Consider the following 24,152-nt stretch of genomic DNA (forward strand, 5'->3'; position numbering starts at 1 on the left):
GGCCCCATGCTCACTTATGAGCTGTTTGGACTCTGGTGAATGACTTAACCTTTCTCAACCCTAGTTTCCTCAACCAGCAAACAAAGAGGCATGATTAAATGACCTAAATGGGTCATTCAAGCATTAAAGCTTCGCTGCTCTGAACTATACACAGAGATGCACTAAACTTAAGAGAATATGGCCAAGAAAATAGGAGCAAACAGGATGTCAAGAAAAGTCCTATGTTGTTAGATGCAAACCTTACATTTTCTCAGGAATCCAACCTACTCACAAAAGCAACTTCCAATACCATTATTAACTGCTTATTGAAAGAATCATGAAGTAGTTTCCAGAGCACAGTAAAATTTTTGAAAAACACAATTTCTATTTTCAAGTATGTTTCAGAAACTGGGTTAAACAAAGTGAAACAGAATTCTCACCTTAGACTTTTAAAATGCTAAAAAGTGCATTGTGAATTTCCAAGAGAGCTATGACAACACAGAATTTTTCCAAACCTGTCTGCCACAGAATTCTTTTTTTATACATCAAATCCTGCAGATCCAGTGCTCTCAGGAATACACTCAAGAGACTGCTGTTCTAACCAATTAAGTGTCCGCTGTGAGATTATAAAAATGAATGGACTTGAAGCATCGCCCAGGGCACCACCAGGAGCCCTGGCAGCAGGTCAAGATCCCCTACTCTACTGCGAGTTCTGCTGCCAACGAGTTGTTTGCACTGGACCCAGTTTACCAGCCTCCCCAGACCTGCTGGGTCCCACCTGTGCTCCGGGCATCAGCTGCCAGTGTGCCCACTCCACCCCAGCACCAAGCAACAGGGCACACAGCCACCTCATGTCTCTGTTTTCCTGTATAAATCTTGCAGAAATGCTGGCTCCGAAAGCTGCTCCTAAGTGACAATCCAAATAACTCAGACTCTTCATCCCATTCTAATTTCAACAGTATCATATATAGTAGGTGTGTGTGTGGGGGGAGGGGGTTGTTCTGGAGTTGTTGTAAGGAGAGTTCTAGAAAAATCCAAATTTTCTTGTAATATCCTTCAATGTAGATATAACTAAAGAAAATGAACCACACAGTCTCTCTTCGAACTAACCTCTTTTCATAGAAATGTCCTGATTAACAAATGACAATTAAGCAAACACTGGAAATTAGAGGAACAACACAGCTTTCTTTGAAATTTGAAAAAAAAGTTTTTCTGATTAAGTATTGACTGAAAAACAGTTAACATGTTTGTCACTTTCAAAAAGCCACAAATGAATTTCTCTGAAAAACCCAAAGTCTTTTTGAAAAAAATCCACAAAATTGGGGCTCTGCCAAAGCATGAATGTTACAAAACCATGTGCCACATGCCCTTTATGTTTCACGTTAATTACTGAAGCAAGGATTAAGCTCCTGGCGATTTGAAGTCAGAAAGATCAGACATAGATTCAAGTGCTGGCTCTGGTATTTGGGCAAGTTCTTTAATTTTCATTCAACCTCTGTCTCCTAACCCATTAAATCGGAACAAGAATACTTAGTTTACAGGAGGGTTAAGAGTTTAAATAAAATTGAATTTGCCTAACAGATTAGGGACCTGCAACAGTTAGAATTAGGTTTGGCTGAGAGGGTCTGCAAGCCCGAAGTATTTGTGGTTTAAACAAGAGAAGTTTATCAGGTAGTAGTCCAGGAAGGTATGTGTGGCACTCTACCACGAGTGACGCCAACTTCAAGATGGCAGAAGGGACATATGCTGTCCCTTAAAAGGAAGGTTCTAGAAACGACTACGTGATAATATGCCTCCCATTAACCAGAATTTAGTCATATGGCCATCAAGCTGCCAGCTATGAAGTAGGGCTGCAGTGACTCTATAGGGTCTTATGGACACTGAGGGGACGGCCCGAAGGCTTAGCCACAAAACCCAGTAACGGCTCACCTCTGGTCTCTAACAGCTTTGTTGTTCAGCAGGAGTGCCGTTCAGCCTGTACATACTGGTACAGCCCCAACACCAGTATGTGAGGCTGGCATCTACTCAGGTGTGTGAATTCCTCTGCTGTGCTGGTTGTTAAATATTCCGAAAATTATCCTTGCCTTTGGGAAGTCACTGCCTTCAACTTCCACAACAGACAAGATCTCCTTTGTAACACATGCAGTTTTGGACAAAATTTTTCCCTAACTGGTTTTCTCTTTGCTTTCTTTCCTGAAAAAGTACATATCACAGCACTTGCTTTAACAGAAAAAGATCAATTCTGAACTCCAGGGTTCTGTTTTCAAAACCTTACACTTCACTTTGGCTATCTGGACACTCCCATTTTTGATGTCATGGTCTCCTGGAAGCTGGAATACAGAGACGTGCTGGGGAAGAAAGCACCTTGGTCTCCACTGCCCGTGCCCCCCACTGCTGGACACTTTCCCACCTTTGGTCCCTGTTAGCGGCTGTAAGCAAAGGATGGGGGAGGAGACAGGGCAGTGCGGGCTACCAAGTCCATACTCAATGCCTGTGACCTTTCTGTGGGTGGTACGTGCCGAATAAGCTGTGGTACGTCACTATTCAAATTAAACTCAATTAACACCAGTATTCATCTTCTTGAAAGACTGGCGCTGAAGCAGGGTGCCTTAGACCTAGAACAATTTCCTTTCAACCCCGTCTTTCTGGGGTAATTATTTCCAAGAGTTTAAATCAGCATTTCCTAAACTGTTTCACAAGTGTTATGAAAGGTTGCATGGGAAAAAAAACTAAACTCAGTGCTAGGAAATTTTTTCTCCTAAAATGTATTAAGTTCTACGTACTAAACCAGTTGTAAATAGCTTTAATTACTGCAAAATAACCAGTCTGTAAGAAATGGTCTGGCAAGCCAGGAACCTGGCATGCCAGGAGGCCTCATGAGGTTTCATCTGATGGTCACATGAAACTTCAGACCAGCTCTCTGCTCCTACTGAACTATAGAATTCTTTGTCCTAAGTGACTCTTATCTCCTAAACCACCTATTCTGCATCCGACACATTTTAATGATGTTTTATTTTTTCCTTCTTTGTTTTACTAATTTTTATTTATTAAGTAATACAAGCACATAGTTACAAGGTACATAAAGAAAAGGGTGAAAAAATCATCCTGCTATACTACTCTGTCCCCCTTACAATATCTCCACTCCCAGAGGCAACTATTCTTCCTGCATCCTGTTAATCCATCCAGATTACATATTTTCTAACATAAATAAATGCATTTTTTTTACAAAAGGGTGCATTTCCAATATTCTTTACTCACCTTAAAAAGTTTAAACCTAATTTGTTGTCTGCACTTCCTGTAACTAATGTCTCTAAATACTTTCTATTCTTTTTTTTTAAGATTTATTTATTTATGATAGACAGAGAGAGAGAGAGAGAGAGAGAGGCGCTGAGACACAGGAGGAGGGAGAAGCAGGCCCCATGCTGGGAGCCCAATGCAGGACTCGATCCTGGGACTCCAGGATCGTGCCCTGGGCAAAAGGCAGGCGCCAAACCACTGAGCCACCCAGGGATCCCCTAAACACTTTCTATTCTAAACTGAACAGTGAAGTTAACTGTATATATAAGTACTATTTAATAGTGTATGTGCATTGCCAATTATCAAAACATCATTTTAACCTTGAAATGCTATTGATACCAATTTTCTGTCCCACAATTAACTTTCTATGGATCACTAACTCTCAACAGATAGTTGGAAGACATGCTCTTTCAAAGGTGAGATCAGAATCTTGAGTGGGAAGGGCATGGAAGTGCAAGCTCTCCACTCCCTCCCATAAAAATTCTGAGATATCCTCCTGGACAGAGTCCCTCATTCCCCAAATGTGGGGAAAAAAAATCACTGCATTTAATGAGAAATGTATTTTAGAACGCTTTCAGCACAGTGTTGTCCAATAGAACCTTCTGCAAAATGGCAATGTTGCAGATTCATGCTGTCCACCAGCCACATAGGGCTAATGAACGCTCGAAATGTGACTTGCACAGCTGAGGAACTAGATGTTTAAATTAATTTAATTTCAATTTAAATAACCACATGTGCCTAGTGACTACCCGTCTGGACAGTGCTGGTCTATGGAATAGTGAGCATACTCAACAGGAGAAGATTACAATCCCTGTTACAAAACAGGAAGAGTGTGTGTGTGTGTGTGTGTGTGTGTGTGTGTGTGTCTGAGACTGTGTATATGGAGCATAGTGGATTGAACTCAAGCTACAGGTTCTGAGTCTTCTTTCTTTACATATCCAAGGCTGACTGGACTATTTCCAAAAAATAATTTATTTTGTTAAAGTTGGAACAAGCATTAAGGATGTGCTACAATTATCCCTAAAATCTGAAATTAAAATACTTTTAATTTACTACAACTCTATGTTTGATTATGCACTCTGTTTTAAAATTTTCCTGGCATGATGTTGCATGTGGATCACACCAAATTAACAGTTTCTCTGTTAGGTGGAAAAAACAAATTGCAGAAGAGTATGTACCATATTATACCAACTGTACGGATATATGTGTGTGCATATATTTATACATATACACATGCACATTTGTATATGAACAGAATTCATCTAGAATAGTGCTGCTCAAGACAGCACATTCTGGAAATGCTATCTAATCTGTCCAACACTGGGGCAGGTAGTCCTGGATGGCTACTAAACACATGAAATATGGCTGGTATGACTGACAAATTGAATGTTTCACTGTATTTAATTTTAATTAATTTAAATCTGAATAGCCACACATCACAAATGGCTACCTCCTTAGATGGCCCAGATCTAGTAGAATAAATCTCAAGCTATTCAAAGGGCTATCTCAGGGGTGCCTGGCAGTCTCAGTCAGTAAGTATCTGCTTTCAGCTCAGGTCATGATCTCAAGGGTCCTGAGATCAATCCCTACATTGAGCTCCCTGCTCAGTGAGGAGTCTGCTTCTCCCTCTCCCTCTGCCCCTCCCCCTGACTCATGGTGGTGCTATCTCCCTCTCTATCACAAATAAATAAAAAATCTAGGGATTCCTGGGTGGCTCAGCAGTTTGGCACCTGCCTTTGTCCCAGGGCACGATCCTGGAGTCCCAGGATCGAGTCCCGTGTCGGGCTCCCGGCATGGAGCCTGCTTCTCCCTCCTCCTGTGTCTCTGCCTCTCTCTCTCTGTCTCTCTCTCTGTGTGTCTATCATAAATAATAAATACATCTTTAAAAAAAATCTTTAAAAAACAAGACAACAAAAAACAAAGGGCTACCTTAAAGGGGTTACTATTAGAGGGAGAAAAGTAAACTGTTACTTAAATTTTACACACTGCTAATGGTGTTTGAATTTTATTATTTAGCTTTGTCCAACTGGCATGGATAACTAATTAAACAAACAAATAGGAAGGGAAGAGGGGATCCCTGGGTGGCTCAGTGGTTTAGCGCCTGCCTTCGGCCCAGGGTGTGATCCTGGAGTCCTGGGATCGAGTCCCGCATTGGGCTCCCTGCATGGAGCCTGCTTCTCCCTCTGCCTCCATCTCGTCTCTCTCTCTGCCTCATGAATAAATAAATAAATAAATCTTTAAAAGAAAATAGGAAGGGAAGATGTTTTAGCTTGGGTTGCTATAACAAAATACCACAGGCTGGGTGGCTCAAACAACAGAAATTTCTTTCTCACAGTTCTGGAGGCATCAAGTCCAAGATCGGGGTGCCTGTAGGGTGGGATTCTGTGAATGCACTCTTCCTGCTTACAGATGGTTGCCTTCTCGCTGTGTCCTTGCATGGACGGTGGTGGGGAGCAAGCTTTAGTCACTCTTCCTCTTCTTAGAAGGACACCAATCCCATCATGAGGACTCCACTCTTATGACCCTTAAATGTAAGCCTAATCCACCCCAGATGTCCACCTCCTAATACCATAACATTGGAGGTTAGATCACATCCCACAACTGAAGCATCAGCAAAAGGCACCAACTCTATCTTTGGTGTCCCCAATCCAATCACCTCTTAGAACTGCCATTACTACCAACCCAGTCTCACCTAGACCATACTACATTTCCACTCTTGGCCCCCACCCCCAACCCCACAGCATCCCAAGTAACCTTTTAAAATGAAAAGTCCTAGCACATCTTTCTCTGTTCAGAAAAGGCTCCCCATATGGGAATCAAATCCATGCTGCCCATCATTTAGGTCTTACATGGACCAGGCCCTGGTATCTCTCCAAGTTCATTTCCAAATATTCTTTCCTTCATTGCGCACTCTGCTCCAGCAAAAACACTGCAGCCAACAGAGCTGCTCCTCCACCATGTCTCATCTTAGATCTTTAAACTTGGAATTCCCAGTGTCTGGAAAGCTCTTCCTTACTTCACTCGTGCTAGAAGACTGAATGGCTTGTGTTCTCCCAGGACTTCTACCCTGAAACCGTACTTCCCAATGTGAGAGTATTTATAGGTGAGGTGATGAAGTCCTGAAGGTGGAGATTAGTGCTCTTCTAAGAGATGTGATCTCTCTCTCCTGCTGCCATAGAAGAACACATCAAGAAGGCAGTTCTTGGAGCCGGGAAGAGCAGGAACCCAACCCTGCTGGCACCCAGATCTCAGATTTCCAGACTAGAACTGTGAGAAATCACTGTTTGTTGTTAGGCCACGTGGTTTGCGCTATTTCGTGACAGCAGTCCAAACTAAGACACTTGGGTCCCTGGTTAAATATCGCCTCCTCGGAAAGACCTGATTTCTGAGCTAAATGGAATGGCAGCATGTCCCGCCACCCCCGTTTCTCCCCATCCCCATATTCGGCTTTACTCTTCTTCGCAGCACTTAGCAGCATCTGACATCGTATCACGCATTTATTGGCTCACGGGGTGCCTCCCACAGCAGAACAAAAGCTCAAAGTGGGCAGAGAGTGAGGGATGTCACCAAGATGGTGACACAGGCAGGTTGTGCCCTGACTTCACACCCCTTCCCAACAACAACTAGCATCAGTCCAGGAGCACAGGGGTGAGGCTGATGCACTCCTCTGCACCGGAGACCAACACAGACTGCATCAGAAAGAGACAAGAAGCCTGCGCGGCGCACGGAGAGGTCTCCCTTGGCCACCAGCTCTTCCAGCAGGAAGAGACAACCCGGGAGGGACAATCAGCAGCCAGCATCGTGGGTCACTCTGTAGGAGCCACCTACTCTAGCCTTCCACCAAGGAGACTGCAGAGGAACCGGGGCTCAATCACTGGGAATCTGACATGACCGATGACTGGGGTGGGCGAGGGCCCGGAGGGTCTGGGCAGATGGGCACCATTCCTGCGGTGCCCAACCAGTGGCTCTGCTCATCTGCACAATGGGATTGGGGATGCACCCTAACCCCGGAAACTAGGTGGGTACTCAGCAAGCATTTATTGAATAAATTAACTAAGTAGTTCTCACAGAGCCATCTCTGAAAATAATCTGTGAACTGGCTGGTTGGAGTGAAACAATAAAAACAAAAGGAGTCACAGTAGGGGAGAGGGTAGGAACTACTATGATCAGATCAGGAAACTGAAGCTGCTCCCCATGCCCACCCCCAAAAGACCCAAAGCCCCGCCCCCATCAGCACTCCAGGCCCAGGCTCAGGCCCAGTCCAAGACAGGAGCAGGTCTGGCTCCTCCGAGGGATGCATGGATGCTAGGGTGCTAGTTTCCAGCTAACTGGAATGGATAAATGTGGATCATTACTATTAACACTTCATCTTCAGTAATTCATAAAGTGGTTCCTTTATACCCTCTGTGACAAATAAACCCTATTTTTTTTTCTCTTTCAGCTGTCAGGCACTTAAAATTTTAAACCTAGACTGAAGAAGAAATTTGAATCCGGCTCTTAAGAAGGTAACAGATGGGCAAATAAGATATTTTTGTATAGAAGAGGTTACACATGAAAAGTTTCGTGATAACAAATTCTCTATTACCTGAATAGAGGTGATACAATTTTCCTGCAATTCCACAGAAACAACACAAAAATAGAAACACCGTAACAAATGACTTCCAGCTGGTTAGAGTTCTCCAGCTCCTCACTACTATTCAGTCTGTCAAGAGTCTATTATTAGATCCTACTGCTCAGGGTCAGCCCTCTGAAAGAGGCGATGTGGAAGAGAAGGAAAGCTGTTGAATACAGCAGTGAGGAGCATGAGCCTTGCAGCTCCAAAGTGGGGCTATATTTCCCACTGGGTGACCTGCTGTTTATGTGACTTTAGCCAAGTGACTTCACTTCTCAGAGCTTAGTGTTCTGCTCTGTAATATGAGGACCAAAAAAATCAGCAACCTTACAGGATTGTTTTCAAGATGATATGAAGTGATGGAAATAAAATGCTCAGCACAGACTTTAACAGTCTTTACTATAATATACTGGAATTATACACTTGGATGCTTCTCTCTTATGATCACCAGAAGGATAACTCCGTCCTCCTCTTGGTGTTTGCATCCTTCCTGGATGCCCAGTTCTGGAACTAAATAGTTAATGAATCAATGAATTGTGTCAACTAAATGTACGTATTTTTATGTGAAAGCCAACCAAAGATATATACAAAAAAAAGAAAAGTTGGGGGGGGTGTTGCATGAAAGGAGTAAGGAGGCACACAGAGGCAGCAGGTGGGAGGGGCAGCTATTGCAAGGAGCAGCAGAGAAGTGGGCAGCAACCCCCCAGCGCAGGTCAGAGAATGCACACATGGAAGTGTAGAAAAGAAGATCTGAGCTTGACTGGCCAGAAGCAGGGACCAAAGGGCCACCTCACTGCACCTCAATAACCTACAAAGGCACTGTTGACCCACACCAAAGACAACACATGCAGAGCACTACGATAATAATAAAACTAATCTATATAGGAGATTCCTGCCTATTTCTAATCCGAAAGATGTAAATCTCAAGTTCCCTTGTGTGGATGCAGAATAAACACTATAGGACAATCTCTGCAGAGTGCAGATCCATTCATCAGCCAAGAGAGATGGTTACTATATGTAGCTAAACGCAGCAGCTAGCCACAGGGTGACATCCTATGGCCACACAAGCAGTTCCACACACATCATGAGAGCACCAGGAGCCTGCCACGCTACAACAAATCCCAGTTTTCTCCAGCAGAAGGCAAAGGACAGAAAGGCAAAAATGTTTTACTGTACTTGAAAGAGAAAACAGACATCTTGTACTTGCCTTCTGACAGAAGTCAGTTTGACAAGAGATGAAACAAGAAAGATGACTAAGACAGTATGGAAAGTAGAAGAAAAACCAGGTTGTCGTCAGCTCATGGGTACCAAGGGATAAGAGGAGGCTCAGTGGCAGGCAGGACTGCCCGGGGAATACAGGAGTGCATCATCTGACCAGAGAAGCAAGGAGGAGGAGCAGGTCTAAGGCTGAAGACAGTTTAATAAGAGTCACCATGGAGAATTGGGGTGGCAGACAGCTAGCCAGAAGAAGAAGAAACAAATGGTGCACAGCGCTGAGCAATTGCCTGATTTTATGTCAACAGGCCAGGCCCAATCTGCCCAGGTGCAGGCCTTTCTCCAGCACTGCTCAGGAGCCCAGGTGCAAGCAAGAGGACAAAATGGTCAGGACGTGTAGTAGAATTGATTTAATACTTGGATTATGGGTTCTCAGTTGAATCAGGACGAAAATAAAGATGGAAAGGTTCAGAGCAAAGGAGTCAGCAAACTAGAGGTCCCAGTGGGATCAAAAGAGAAGGTAGGGGACAAGGTGGATGGGCAGTGTAGTGTGGGGGAAGGGAGTGCATGGTCAAATAGAAAATATCAATCTGAGCCATGAGCAGACAAGGCCTAGAGAGGGGGAGATGGAGTAAGTTGGAGGGAAGATCACCAGTGATAGAAGCCCCCAAACCCTTGTACTCAGGGAAGTAGGTTGGTCATCCAATGAGCTGAGGCGGGGTGGAGAACAATGAAGCAGTCATGAGTGATGGTGGGATTAACGAGAGTGTCAGCAAGTCATGGTTACAAGGGGGACAAAAGATGGTTACCCATATGGCTTGATGCTTGTAAAAATCAGGAGTTGTTACCAGAAGGTAGAAAAGCAAAAATCTAGTCCCACCACACCAAGCACAGGGGCCACCAACCCCCACCTTCTGAGCAGTTTTGTCACTCTGCAATGATAAAACTAATCTACCTAGTTGGGTAGTTCCCGCCAGTTTTTATTCTGAAAGAAATCTATCTTTCCCCTGCATTTATTCAAAATAAATACTAGTCCATTATTTCTACGGGTTACTAGAGCTTTTCCTAAGAGAAAATCTTCAGTGGGGATGCCTGGGTGGCTCAGTTGGTTAAGCGTCTGCCTTTGGCTCAAGGTATGATCCCAGGGTCCTGGGATGGAGCCCCTGTGTCAGGCTCCCTGCACAATGGGGAGTCTGCCTCTCCCTCTCCTTCTGCCTCTCCCCTCTGGCTCAGGCTCTCTCTCGTGCTCTCTCTCAAATAAATGAGTAAAATCTTTTAAAAAAAAATGTTCAGTGATTGGGAAATTTATCTGAGAATGTTCAAAGGGGTCACACATTTACTCACGTTAGCAGTATAAGTAAATTAATACTTTCATTAGATTTTTAAAAAAGATTTTATTTATTCGTAAGATACAGAGCTAGAGAGGCAGAGACACAGAGGGAGAAGCAGGTTCCCTGTGGGGAGCCCGACGTGGGACTTAGTCCCCGAATCCCAGCATCACACCCTGAGCCGAAGGCAGGCACTCAACCACTAAGCACCCAGGCATCCCTCATTAGATTTTTTAAAAATGCCAAGTTTTTATCATATCTTACACTAACTGGAGGGCCTGCCTCAACATTGGAAATCTATTTCCTTGTCATTTATACTTAAGGTCACAGGGATCTGGTGTAGTTTTTACTCTCTCCCTGTCATCAATACTCTGTAATACTCTGTCACTGATTCAACCAATGGACACATTTATGATGCAGTATTTCATGTTACTGGAGAAGTATTTCAGGGTTCTTCCATTCTTCTGAATAGATCTGTACAGGAATTGTTTGCTTCAGGAAATTTTCATGGATACCCACATGTCTAGTCCCCATCTTTCCAACCAGATGCTACCCTGTTCTGCGAGGGGACTCCCTGAGCAGGTCTGTTAGTGCATTTAATACATCTGATTGTTAAATAAGCTTTATGACCAAGTACAAGTACAAGTACCTAACCTCTGAACTTATGTATGCATAAGAGAAAGAACTTCAGGGGGCTTTTGTATCAATGCAGGAGTTAAATGCCTAGAAAGCACTTACGAGGGTGCCTGCAATATGATAACTGCCACAGAAGTGTTTGCAATTCTTATAAGGATTTTTATTTGCATGTCTCTCTCTTTGTGGACTTTTCAGTACCTTTAAATAGAGACTAAGTCTTAATCGCTATTCCCAGTGCCTGGTACAGTGACTGGCAAATCAGAGATATTCAGTGGATGAATGCAGGGATCAACCAATATGTCAATTTTTATATCACAAAAAATGTGAAAATGTGGATATTTAGAAATAAATGAGGGATTACCTTATTTGTAACCTGCCTTGTTTAAAATTAATTTAAGGCAGCTCCTAAACTACAGCCCGACATTTCAAATTGGTAATTAAATGAAACAAGTTAAAATTAAGAACAGAGCTCCATTATCAATACCACTAAGAAGTCAGTGGACTTAAGAATTAAGTACACTTACATACATTTTGACTCTAAGAATCAGAAAATTTTCACTTTTGTGGTAGGAGGGGGAAAAAAGCCCAAGGCCTTGGCTCCAGACCAGGATGTGCAATCCTAATTTCTTCCACAGATCTAGAAACCAGGGAAGGGAAAAATAAACTGTAACAACAGCATTCCCCTATGTCCTCTGTCACATGTCTGCAATAGGAGAGTCTCAGAGCTGTTCTGATAGAAGGGAATCAATTGAGGCATCCAAAAGAAAAGGCATTTCTTTCCTTGAGGCATTCAAGTTATTATGACTAAAGGCTCAAAATGTTCATAAAGCCCACAGGTGCTCATAGTAGAGAAGTGGTTTCTCTCAGTCTAGGGCAGAAGACAGTCATTCTCTGTACTTCCATCTCGTTTGTAACATTTCTATAGAACACCTGATCTGGGATCACAACATAACCCAATTTAAAATTAGCACTGCTGATATTTTAATATTCTGGTTCTTTTCAGATGATTTCTAACACTGCTGAAAACGAGTCTGTCACAGAACTAGCAGGATTTTCCTCTTCCACTAGTGCATGAAAAACACCACCGTATTCATGAACAAAGAATTTAATGAAAGCCCACATTAAATAAGGTCTGGGAGCGTTTGTGTTTCACAGTGGAAGAGAAATGTTTATCTTATTCTCATGGTCATCCAAGAAGAAACCTCTGTAGGGAGGATGAAAGTGAGGAGTTAGAGGGAAATCTTTAGCAAGTGGAGCCTGTGTCTGCTTGCTGGAAGAGTCCCCCATTCCTGTTCTTGGATGGCCCCTCCACATTTGCCCTCACGCTGCAGAGCAGAATGCGCCAGCAGAATCTAAGGCAGACGGACGGATAAACACAAATTCAAGCATGAATACTCAAAGCAGCAGCAAATGATGAATCAACTTCTCTTCTCCACATGCTGGAAGTTCTCTTGATGACTGCAAACTCCGAAACAGGCACGTGAAAAGATCACCTGTTTTTTTTCAAATAACTTCCCGGCTACCCAAAGTCAGTTTGAGCAGTAACTCCTCTCTTACTTTCCCAAGTAAGCCAGCATTCACACACACACAAGCATTCCCACCATTGGAGCACTGTTCAAAAGGTAAGTATGAAGCACAACACAATTCAACACACACACACACACACACACACACGTCTTAGGGAGTTTTTCTTTAATTGTTAAGCTTTTTTCACTTACTTCTTTTTAACAAACAAAACACAAACGGAGGTCTTGATCTGACAGGGAATGCAACTGAAGATTAAAATTTCCAAGTGTGAATCTCTTCGTTCTGCATCCTTTCATGAGTGTATAAATGGTTGCCTGGGAAGCCTCTCAAAGAGGTTCTAATAAACTCTTTTCCAAGCCTGCAGGCATGACTCACTACCTTTGCGCCCACAAAGTAAGTCTTCCGGAGTTCTTGGAGGCAGGTATTTTTGCAATCTGGATAACATTAAAAAAAAAAAAAAAGGAGAATAATTATATATTTTGAATATGGATTTCTAACAGGAATAAAAGCTAAAAACAGGTTGCTGGTCACATCAAGTTTAGAAGAAACTGTAGATTCGAATATGCCCATTCAATCCCAATTGGTTAATTGCAGAGCATTATTTTCATGGCAATGTGTTGACATGAGAACGATGAAATGTTACAACAAAAGAAAACAGAGAAGACGCAGGAACAGTTGAGGCCATGGACATGACAAAGGCGAGTAGTCAGTGGGGTGCGACTGCCCTCCCCTCCCCCTCCAAAACACCGCAGACCTACCCCAGGTCAGGTTCCCTGATATTTCTTGCAGCCTGTCTACACCTCTGCCCACAATGACACCACGACTTCATTAACAACACAGATTCCCCCCTCCGCCCCCCATGCCAGCAGATACGCAGCCTGGGGCGGGGGCACCTCTGAAGTTTCTACTTTAACCCCAGTAGATGCACAGAAGGAGGCTCTGCCTGCAGACTCCCATGGAAGGACATAATCTTATGTAATGAGAGCAAACTAGAGCAGGAATATCGATAACAGCCTCGAGGCCAAGGCCAGAAGACAGCATGGTTCCGAGGCCGCCTCTGGTGCCTCAGGACAGAGATGGGATCAGGCCCAGCAACGGAGAAGAGCAGGGAGATGGGGCTGGGGCTGGACACAGGGCAATTCCATCAGAAGGGCCTTGGACTCCTTTCTCTGAGCCCTTATCCCAGCCTGCCTGCTTCTTACAACACCTTCTCAGAATCCTCTTAACATTATCGTATTTTCTTTCACTGTGGTCAGAACAATCATCGTGTAAAACTGAGTAAGTTAAAACTAACTCTGCTGGAGGAAAAGCAACGGCAAAACTTCCACCTCTACTCCCCAGCTACAAAGCTGTCTCAGCTTTTCCGGGCTGCGGGGTAGGAAGAGACACACCTAGAGTGGAAGCCCTCAACAGTGTTTCCCTAGAAAATGAGACTATTCTGCTAACACAGCAGCCTCACACCACGGCTCAACCATGCCCACCCTGATGGCTGGGGTTTAGACTTCACTCAGTGGCAATGGTCCCTTACTCCCCTCAGGATAAAAATCCAAACTCCCCTCAACTTAGGTTACCAAGCTCTTCATCAGCAGAACCCTTAAAAGTGGACTGCACTCTACTGTGACCTTGAACCTCTTAAGAAAAACTGCCCCAAACCAGGTTGCAACCGAAACCAGGTTGCCTACTATTTATTCACAACATCCTAGCAAGGAGAAACCAACCGCATTCCAGATACAATTCTTTTTCTTTCTGATGCAATTTTATATATATATACTTTTTAAAATATTTTATCTATTTATTCATGAGAAAGAGAGAGAGGCAGAGACACAGGCAGAGGGAAAAGCAGGCCCCATGCAGGGAGCCCGACGTGGGACTCCATCCCAGGTCTCCAGGATCAGGCCCTGGACTGAAGGCGGCACTAAACCGCTGAGCCACCCGGGCTGCCCTCTGATGCAATTTTAAAATGAACTTTAAAAAGATTAAGGCTTGTTCTGCAGAACTCATTACTATTCACCCAGATGACTATCAATTATCAACTAGACTACTTAGAGTCTAGAGATTTTTAACCATTCTTTTCAATGAGGATTCGTTCTTTCTTCCCTACCAAGAGTGAATCTTGGTACTGCAAGACTTCCCTTGCACTGCAAGGCTACAATAAAATGTTGGCATGTGTTCATAACGAAACTGTCTGAGATATTCTCTTCAATAAACCCTAACCTCGAACAGGTCCTAATGCCCTGCAGTTTCCAGCACGTTCCTTAGTCTTTAACCTTTGAATCCAGAGCAACCTCCCCTGAGAGCAACCCACAGAGCCTGACATTTCCCCTGGCTTTCTGTCTCCCCTCTGCTTATCACAATCCCCATGTTCTCTGTTTCCTTGTATCTATCCTCCCAGACCTGGGTCTTATGTCAGTTTCTCTAGAAGGCTGCCTTGAGTATCTGGACTGCAGGCCCTCCCTGGTGCTTCCACATCAGAGCTGCCACTACCCTGCCCTCCTTCACTAGACTGGAAGCTTACTGAAGACAGCATTGAGTCTTTTTATTTCCAGACCTTTACCTCATCACAGAGCCTGGCTCAAAATGAGCACGTTAATAAATAAATGTCTGTTGAATGAATGAATGCTAACAATAGCCCACAGGACAGGAGTCAACCTTCTGGGCACACGTGTTCCATCCCCCTATGCAACCTGCTTGTAGACGCTCTGATTTGGATCAAGTCAAAATCTGATGGATAATGCAACATTAAGAGTGATGTCTCTGCATCTCTGTGTTAAGGAGATAAAGTTGGAAAACCATGTAGTGCAAGAGGGAATCCAGGCACAGCTAGGAAACCATGCCCAAATGTACTCTGGCTCTGAAGACAGCCTGTCTCCCACCAAGGTGGAGCTGGGATCCATAAGACGGCCCACACAGCACCCCCCTGCAGCTCCGACGCAGAGTGTCACTTCCTGATCCACTCAAATCCACCAAGAAGCACAGACGGCCCAACGAGGGCTGAGGGAAATGTACAATTTCCTCTACTTTAACAATGAGAGAAAAAAAAAAAGAGGACCTTAGAGGAGAGCACAATTTAAAAGGGGAAAATTAGAGATGAATTAACAAGTTTAAAGCATCCTGACAGATCTGAATCTTCTTGGCACCAGAACAAAAAAAATTTAGTTTTTGAGGCAGCCTGGGTGGCTCAGCAGTTTAGGGCCGCCTTCAGTCCAGGGCATGATCCCATCTGGGATCGAGTCCTACGTCAGGCTCCCTGCATGGAGCCTGCTTCTCCCTCTGGCTCTGGCTCTGGCGCTCTCTCTCTCTCTCTCTCTCTCTTTAAATCTTTAAAAAAAACTTTAGTTTAAAGGTCTGGAGATGAACCAGGGTAATTCAGGAGGAATTTTTTGTTTTTTTTTTTTTGTTTTTTTTTTGGGGTTTTTTTTGTTGTTTTTATTGGAAAGCCAACTGTTTGTTGGCTTTCCAATAGGGGCGAGAGGACTTTTCAATGCCTGGAGAAAAAGGTAGCTTCTGTTCCCCATGCACTTGCCCTCCTCTTTCTGAGGTCTGGAACAAACCCACTGAGGTCTGGGTAGGTGCTGCAGGACATAGCAGACCAGGCCCAGGGGCTGCCTTCTGTGCACAGATGTGTCTTCCTCTCACGCTAGAAAATGTGCACTTGGTTCTAAGACCTTCCAAGCGTGCCTGTAGAGCCGTAGGGTTGATGGTAGGCTCCCATCTACTGCTGACGGGTGGTTCACATGTTCCTGGGGGGCAAGGAGACTCAACAGACATGAGTGTCCATATAGAAGCCATGGCATCCCTTCACACAGGCTCAGGCAAGTGTCCAGGGCACAGCACAGTGGGTCCACACAGAACTTTCCTGATGGACTTCCTTGCAGTGTACCAGTTACACAGGACAGCGCATGACGCTTCAGCCAGTATATCCTCCCATCCAAAATGGCTCAATATTTATCTTCTTTTTAAAGATCACTTTAAGGCCTTAGGACAATGATTTGAAAAGCAACCTCAGGAAGCGTACCTGCCAGATATGAGCAGCAGAAATATGCCTGACTCTGAGCCCCCAGGAGGGGAGGGCCCGCAGCTCAGCAGCAAGACCACAGTGGGTGTGAGTATGGGCCAAGGGAGGGAAGGGAGCTCCCGGATGCAAAGCTCTGCACAGCTCTCCTTACTGACTATAAAAGAGCCAGCAGCTACCCAAAGATTGTCTACTTAACAATAGCTCTTTAACTGACCTGAGGACAAATTAATTCTTTGTACTCCACTTGAAACTGCTCAGCCTTTCTCACTCTTGCACACCTATACTTAGAAAAAAGAATGACTAATCTTAAAACAAAGGAACGGTACACTGAACAGCTCTCTTACAACTGAGACAGAAATGTATGCAATACTATTCTACATTCTACATATGTATAAGCACCTTAAAAGAGACTTAGAATAGAACAGGTGGGAATCCCCCACAGGAATTTAAGAACCTTTTGACGGACTGAAAGTAGCCTTAAGGGGCCAGGGAAAGGATTTCCCGTGTGGTTGATTCAAAGCGGTACTCTGATTCTGAGCTGTCACACCAAGTGGTCATGAAGTGAGCAAAAACTTATTTTTAAAATGTATTTTTTTTAACTTCTCCCCCTCGGACTGAACTCCAAGACTGGCTACAAGACAAAATATTCTAACATACTCAAAACGATTTCTTAAATACGCTCATGGTAAGAAGGAATGTGAAGTTTTTCATGTTCTGAAAATACGCTCTAACCAGTCCTGCTCTATGAAACACTCACATCTCTCTATGAAATTAAGTGTCTGCAGATGTGGATTTGCAGAATTGATATTTGGGGACATCATCAATTTCTCACGAGATTTTTTGAAACAGTTAAGCTCCCTAAGAACACATAAACTGTTGATTTAATGAACAAAAACCTAATTTACATATTATTTCAAGAACATTCCAATTAGATGCTAAAACAAAGATACATTATTCTTTTAAAATTCTTTCCCCCTTTTTAAATTTTTACTTAGAAACTGACTGGAGGTAGAAATGTAAATAAAGTCACTTGAGTGCATGAGTAATCAGACAAAAAAAAAATCAAAGTCATTGAGAAATTCACCCCACAAACAACATGACAACAAGCGATCTGTAATCTGAACTCCTAAAGTTCAGCTGCTTTCCAGGTGACAGGTGTGTGGCAGGCTCGCCTATTATGATATCAGGACAGGTGTCCAAGAGCATGAGAACTCATAAATCTTTAACATAATTTTATATACAAAAAAGATTTCCATCATATTACGCAGAATATATTGTGATGTTTACTAGATAAGCTTCAATATGGATAAACATGTTCTTATGCTGAACTTTTTTCCCCAACAACAAGAGAACTGAAGCTCCCTTGGGCTAGAAATACAAAGTACAAGCTGTACAGCCATCTGAGCAGAACAAAGCAGCCTGTATGGTACAAGAATGTAGTGTACAGGGCATAAAGATTTTTGTAATTTTTTAAAAGTAAGCTCTACACCCAATGTGGGGCTTGAACTCAATACCAGAGATCAAGAATTTCGTGCTCTACCGACAGAGCCACCCAGGTGCCTCCAGGGTATAAAAATTTTTAAATAAAACAAAAAAAAAACAAACATTAGAGGAATGGAATAAAGATTCAACATGGCTACGAACTACTTCAAATCTTTCTTAAGCCTAGACAACTTTTTTTATTCTTAGAGCTTGAAACACAAAATCTACGTATTTGGAATATAAAAAAATAACAGGCATGGGTTAAACATAACAGGACACACATAGAGGACACAATTAACAAAATTCTTAAATTGAATCTACACTGTGCTTAGTGATTTGCTTCTGAAAAGCAGTGTGGAAGACAGTGGGGAATAAATTTACAGGGAGAAGCCTGCCAACACTACCCCTAGCCAGGTGATCAAGGTTAACATCATGGGGTAAGTCATGATGATGGCATGTTCCCTTCATACAGTGTGGTAGGAATATCACCTCACTTTTGTGGCTTTCCTCTCGAAAACCCATAAACCCCGGTGTAATCAGGGAAAACAGAAAAACCCAAACCGAGGGACATTCTACAAAACATCTGGCCAGTATTCCCCAAAATGACAATGTCATCAGAAACAAGCAAAGTCTAAGAAACTGCCAGAAGAAATTAAGGAGACAGGATGACAAAAATGTAACTTGATATCCTGGGTGGGTCCTAGAACAGGAAAAAGACATTAGGGAAGAACTAGTGAAATCTGAATAAAGTGTGGGTTTTAGTTAATAGTAATGTACCAATATTTGTTCTTTAATTGTGCCAAATGCAGCATGATAATGTAAGAGTCAGCAACGGGGGTAACTGGGTGAAGGACACATGGGAACTCTCTGTACTATATTTGTAACATTTCCGCACATCTAAAATCATTCTAAAGAATTTATTTAAACTCTTCAAAAATGGGTCCCACAGCCCCTATGTAGGAGACTTCAGGTGAGTGCTGCAGCGCCGGTTACAACAGCCGACACAGGCCAGGATCCCGACCGTTTTGCACACTGACGAACACTTCGGCCAATTTGGGAACCTGTCTAAGATGCCAGGAGATCACAGATGGTGTGCACACGACAAGAACAAACATCTCTGGAGTGCCTAACACCCCCATTTGAAGTGAAAAATAGGCAGTTTTATGCAAGAAAAAAGACAAAGGCTAAACAAGTTGGCCTGGAGCCATCAGTGCTCTGTGAAAATATATGACAAACCAGCCTTCATCTTTCACTTAGCAAATACCACTGCCAGAATCCAAGCAGGTGTGAAAAAGAGTTATGCAGACTTCCCTCATGCCGGACAAGCTTTGAATCCTATTTCCTTACCATTAAAAAGGTATATCAGAGAAGTAAGGGCCCTGAATTCCTTTAAAGATTTGTGGAAGAAAGTAGGCTATGTTTAAAAAAAAAAAAAAAAAAAAAAAAACACTTATTTGACCAAATAGCACATAAATTATCATCTATTTTCAAGAATCTGTCTGGACAGGGAACATGTGGTACCATGCGAGCCATGTTTTGTGAGGAGGAGGCAAACCCTTTGAAGTGCTGCTCAATATAGAAAAACATTTTGTCTTTACAGAATAAACATGTGGCATGATTCTGTTTGCTGCAATGAATTTCTTTAATTGCCTTGAATTTTAATCGAAAAAGAAATCTGGGGATTTATCTTCTCTAACCAAAAAGTTCCAGAATTTGCAAACTAGATGAATATGCAGTACTTATTAGGCCAGAAAATTTAAATGTAAATGCCTTTAAATTTTCAAAAAACTAATATGCTGCCAATCAAAATCATAACAGTTTTAAAGGAAGAATGACGAACTTTTAAAGCTTACACAGGGGTGCCTGGGTGGTTCAGTGAGTTAACTGTCCAACTCTTGACATCTGCTCAGGTTATGATCTCAGGGTTGTGGCATCGAGCCTCAAGTCTGGAGTCCCGCTCAGCGGGGAGTCTGCTTGAGATTCTCCCTCTCCCTCTGCACACACACTCTCTCTCTAAAATAAATAATATCTTTAAAAAGTCTTAGAGTTCATGTGAAAGGAAAAGGATCCAGAAATCGCCCAGAAAAATCTGAAAAATAGTAATAATGATGATGATGATGATGATGATGATGATGATGAAGGGGGTCCTGTACTACCAGGTCTGATAATTCAAACTGTGGTATAGGCTTAGAATCAATAGATCAATGGAAAGGAGTAACACTTCTAAAACTAAAACAAATATTAAAAATTGGTCCACATATTCAAACATTTATTGAGTGCACTGTTGCTGGCTGCTGGATGGTGAATAAAACAGGCAAGGTCAGTCAAACCAAAAGGACAAAGTACGCAAAAACTGGTTAACCACATGGGAAGAAAATAAGTTAGATCTATATTTCTTATATCTTACATCTGAACATATCAACATCTCAGATATTTAATCATACAGAATATCCTAGCATTATGAGAATAAAACATAGCTGCATATATAATTTTGTGATAGGAAAGATGGGAGTTCCAGAATAATCACTGTGAAGTATGTTTATCTAAATGTCAATAGGAGCACCGTTAAGTAAGTGAGTTAAATAAGTGACTGTCGAGCCACGTAATGGATTGTTATGTTGTCATTAAATTGTTAGTAAAGATACTTATTAACATGAAAGTGTCAGTGTTTAGTAGAAAGGTAAAGTTATAAACGTTTTGTGTACAGTAAGAAGATCTACATACAGGTATTAAATAAGACATCAACAGAAAAACATCTAGTGTTCAATAAAGATATCAATTCTCCTCAAATTAATGTATAAATTTAATGCATGAACTCAATCAAAGGAAGGTTTTTCATGGAACATGACTCTAAAATGCATATGGGAGAGCAAAAGACAATAAGAAGGGACAATTTTTAAGTAGAGCAAGAAGGGAGGATTTGTTCCACCACACAAGACACCACAAAGAAATAAAGAAAATAAAGTGTGAAATTGGAGCAGGAAAAGAGGTAGACCAGTGCAACAAAATAGCTCCCAGAAGATCTCCACAGATGGAAATATGACAGAAGGGCCATGAGGCTAAGATGCACCCCTCACAGTAAGGGCTGCAAGAAAACTGGCTTTCTGGAAGACAGTAGAATGAAGTTTCTACCTCTCACAATATACACACAACTCCCTTTGAGATAGATTACAGGGGAGACTGTGCAAAGCAAAACTTTAAAACTCTCCATAGAAAACGCAGAATATATGACCTACCCTGAAGAATTTGCACAATAAGACACAAAGAAACAAGGCCGGGCAGCCCTTGTGGCTCAGCTGTTTAGCATCGCCTTCAGCCCAGGTTGTGATCCCGGAGTGCTGGGATCCAGTCCCATGTTGGGCTCCCTGCATGGAGCCTGCTTCTCCCTCTGCCTGTGTCTCTGCCTCTCTCTCTCTGTGTCTCTCATGAATAAATAAATAAAATATTTTTTTAAAAAAAGGAAAAAGGAAACCACACCAAAGAAAAAGGACTGATGAAATCTGACTGCATTAAAAGAAGAAGCTCCTATTCAGCAAAAGGTATTATTTAAAAGTGAACAATCAAGCCCTAAACCAGGAGAAGCTATTTGTACACATATATGGACAACAAGGAATAGGTAAGAAAAATATATAAAAACTGCCTAAGAATTAACGTAAATTAATCAAAGGAGGGGCACCTGGGTGGCTCAGTCGGTTAAAGCATCTGCCATCAGCTCAGGTCATGATCTTGGGGTCCTGGGATCAAGCCCTGCATCAGGCTTTCCGTTCAGTGGGGAGTCTGCTTCTCCCTTTCCCTCTCCCTGTGTTCTCTCTCTCAAACAAATAAAAAATGTTTAAAGAAAGAAAGAAACCAAAGGATAATGGGCACATAACTGGAATACACACTTCACAATAGAAACCCGAGGAGCCAGCAAACACATCAACTCTCAATCTCACTGGAATTCAACAAAATTCTAATTAAAACCTCAAAGAGATACCAATTCATACCCACGAACCGGGCAGAATCAGTCTGATGACAAGTGTGTTGGGGGTACACAGCAAGGTACAACCACTGCAGAGAGCAATATCATTACACCGTGGGTACTAAATTTGAAGTTGTCCATATCCTAAGACCCAGGAATTTTCTGGTTATACTGACCCAGATGAACTAAGTGCATGCACTAAGGAAATAATGCTCAGAGCCACATGTTTTCAATAGTGAAAAATTACAAAACTTCAACATCTGTCAATAGGGAAATGTAGGAGTGCCTCGGTGGCTCAGCGGTTGAGTGTCTGACTCTGAGTTTCAGCTTAAGTCATGATCTCAGGGTCATGAGATTGAGCCCCCAGTCAGGCTCTTTGCTCAGCTGGGAGTCTGCTTGAGATTCTCTCCTTCTCCCTCTGCAAACCCCCCCCCCCCCGCCACACACACACACACTTATGCTCACACACTCGTTCTCAAATAAATACATCTCTAAAATATTTGTGGTGGGGTTCCTGGGTGGCTCAGTCAATGAAGCGTCTGCCTTCAGCTCAGGTCATGTTCTGAGGGTCCTGGGATCAAGCCCCACTGGGCTCCCTGCTCCTCAGAGAGTCTGCTTCTCCCTCTTCCGCTCCTCCTTCCTTCACTCTGCATGTACTCTCTCTCAAATAAATAAATAAAACCTTTTTAAATTTTTTTTAAAAAAATTAAAGACCATGTGAGGGATTTATAAAACTGAATACAGGGACGCCTGGGAGGCTCAGCAGTTGAGTGTCTGACTTCGGCTCAGGGTGTGATCCTGGAGTCCTGGGATCAAGTCCCGCAATGGGCTCCCTGCGAGGAGCCTGTCTCTCCCTTTGCCCGTGTCTCTGCCTCTCTCTCTCTCTCTCTGTGTTTCTCATGAATAAATAAGTAAAATCTTTAAAAACAAACAAACAATACAGCGAGGCAATAAAAATGAGTGGCTAGAGCCACAGATATTAATATAAATAAATCTCAAAAACATAACATTAGGCCAGAAAGGCAAGTACAGTAACATACGATATGCGCTGCAGTGAACGCTGTGATCTTTGTGCTGCGACGCCTCGGCTGCAGGGTCTCCTCCCCCAGCTACCAGGAGTGCTAAAGCCGACAGCTCTCAGGCGAAAAGGGTCGCCTCACCCAAGTTGTGCCCCTTCTCCAAGGGCAGCCTGCATCCAACTCCTGCTCCACGCATGGCCCCTCACCCCAACCTGGGATAATTCTGAAGGCCTATCCCTCCTTCCTCACTCCCCTTGGGATCCACTGAGGCCTTCCCTGTGACTGCACCGCAGCCGCCTCGTCTCTCTTTCTGCCCAGTTCTGCTTTCATAAGTGTTAATCCTAAAACTTCCTTACTAAACAGCCTGTGTGTTCATCTCCTTCTGCAGAGTCCACTTTCCTTGGAACTCTACTTGCTTTCAACAGATACAATTTATATCTTGTTTGAAAACATGTACTATGCAAATTTAGGAAGACAGAAATCATACCACGTGTATTTTCTGACCACAGTGGAATGAAATCAAAAGCAGAAGGAAATGGGAAAAGTCCACGAACATGTGAAAATTAAATACTGTGCTCTTGAACAAGCAACTGGTCATAGACAAAATGAAAAGGGAAATTAGAAAATATCTTGGGGGGAAAAAACAAAAATAAAAACACAACATCTTAAAACTTATGAGATGCAACAGAAGCAATGCTCTGAGGGAAGTTCATAGTGATGAACACCCACATTAAGAAAGAAGTAAGATCCCAACTAAATAAGCTAACTTTATACTTCAAGGAACTGGAAAAAGAGCAAACTAAGCCCCAAGCAAGCAGGAAGATGGAAACAATAAGGATTAGAGCAGAAGTAAACAAAATAGAGAGTAGACAAATAGGAAAAAAACACAACTAAGAGTTGGTTTTTTGAAAAGAGTAACAAAATTGACAAGCCTTCAGACTAAGAAAAAAAGAATATTCAAGTAAATAAAATCAGAAATGAAACTGAGGAGACATATAAAGGACATATAAAGACAATACCAAAAAATCATGAAAGACTGCTGTGAACTACACATCAACATACTGGACAACCCAGAAGAAAT

General features: G+C 42.7%; 1 protein-coding gene and 1 long non-coding RNA gene across 2 annotated transcripts in view; both read right to left on the reverse strand.

Annotated features, from left to right (window-relative positions):
- LOC140609380 (uncharacterized) overlaps positions 1-24,152 on the reverse strand; it is a 223,440-nt gene that overhangs the window by 131,495 nt on the left and 67,793 nt on the right. The gene's annotated exons all lie outside the window — the stretch shown is intronic.
- The window catches only part of LOC140609282 (uncharacterized), a 59,517-nt gene continuing 45,837 nt past the window's right edge, over positions 10,473-24,152 (reverse strand). Inside the window, exon 3 of the long non-coding RNA XR_012011175.1 lies at positions 10,473-13,028. This is a non-coding gene — a long non-coding RNA (uncharacterized lncRNA). The remainder of the gene's footprint in view (positions 13,029-24,152) is intronic.

This window comes from Canis lupus, chromosome 18 (genome assembly GCF_048164855.1).
Source record: "Canis lupus baileyi chromosome 18, mCanLup2.hap1, whole genome shotgun sequence".
Classification (NCBI taxonomy): Eukaryota; Metazoa; Chordata; class Mammalia; order Carnivora; family Canidae; genus Canis; species Canis lupus.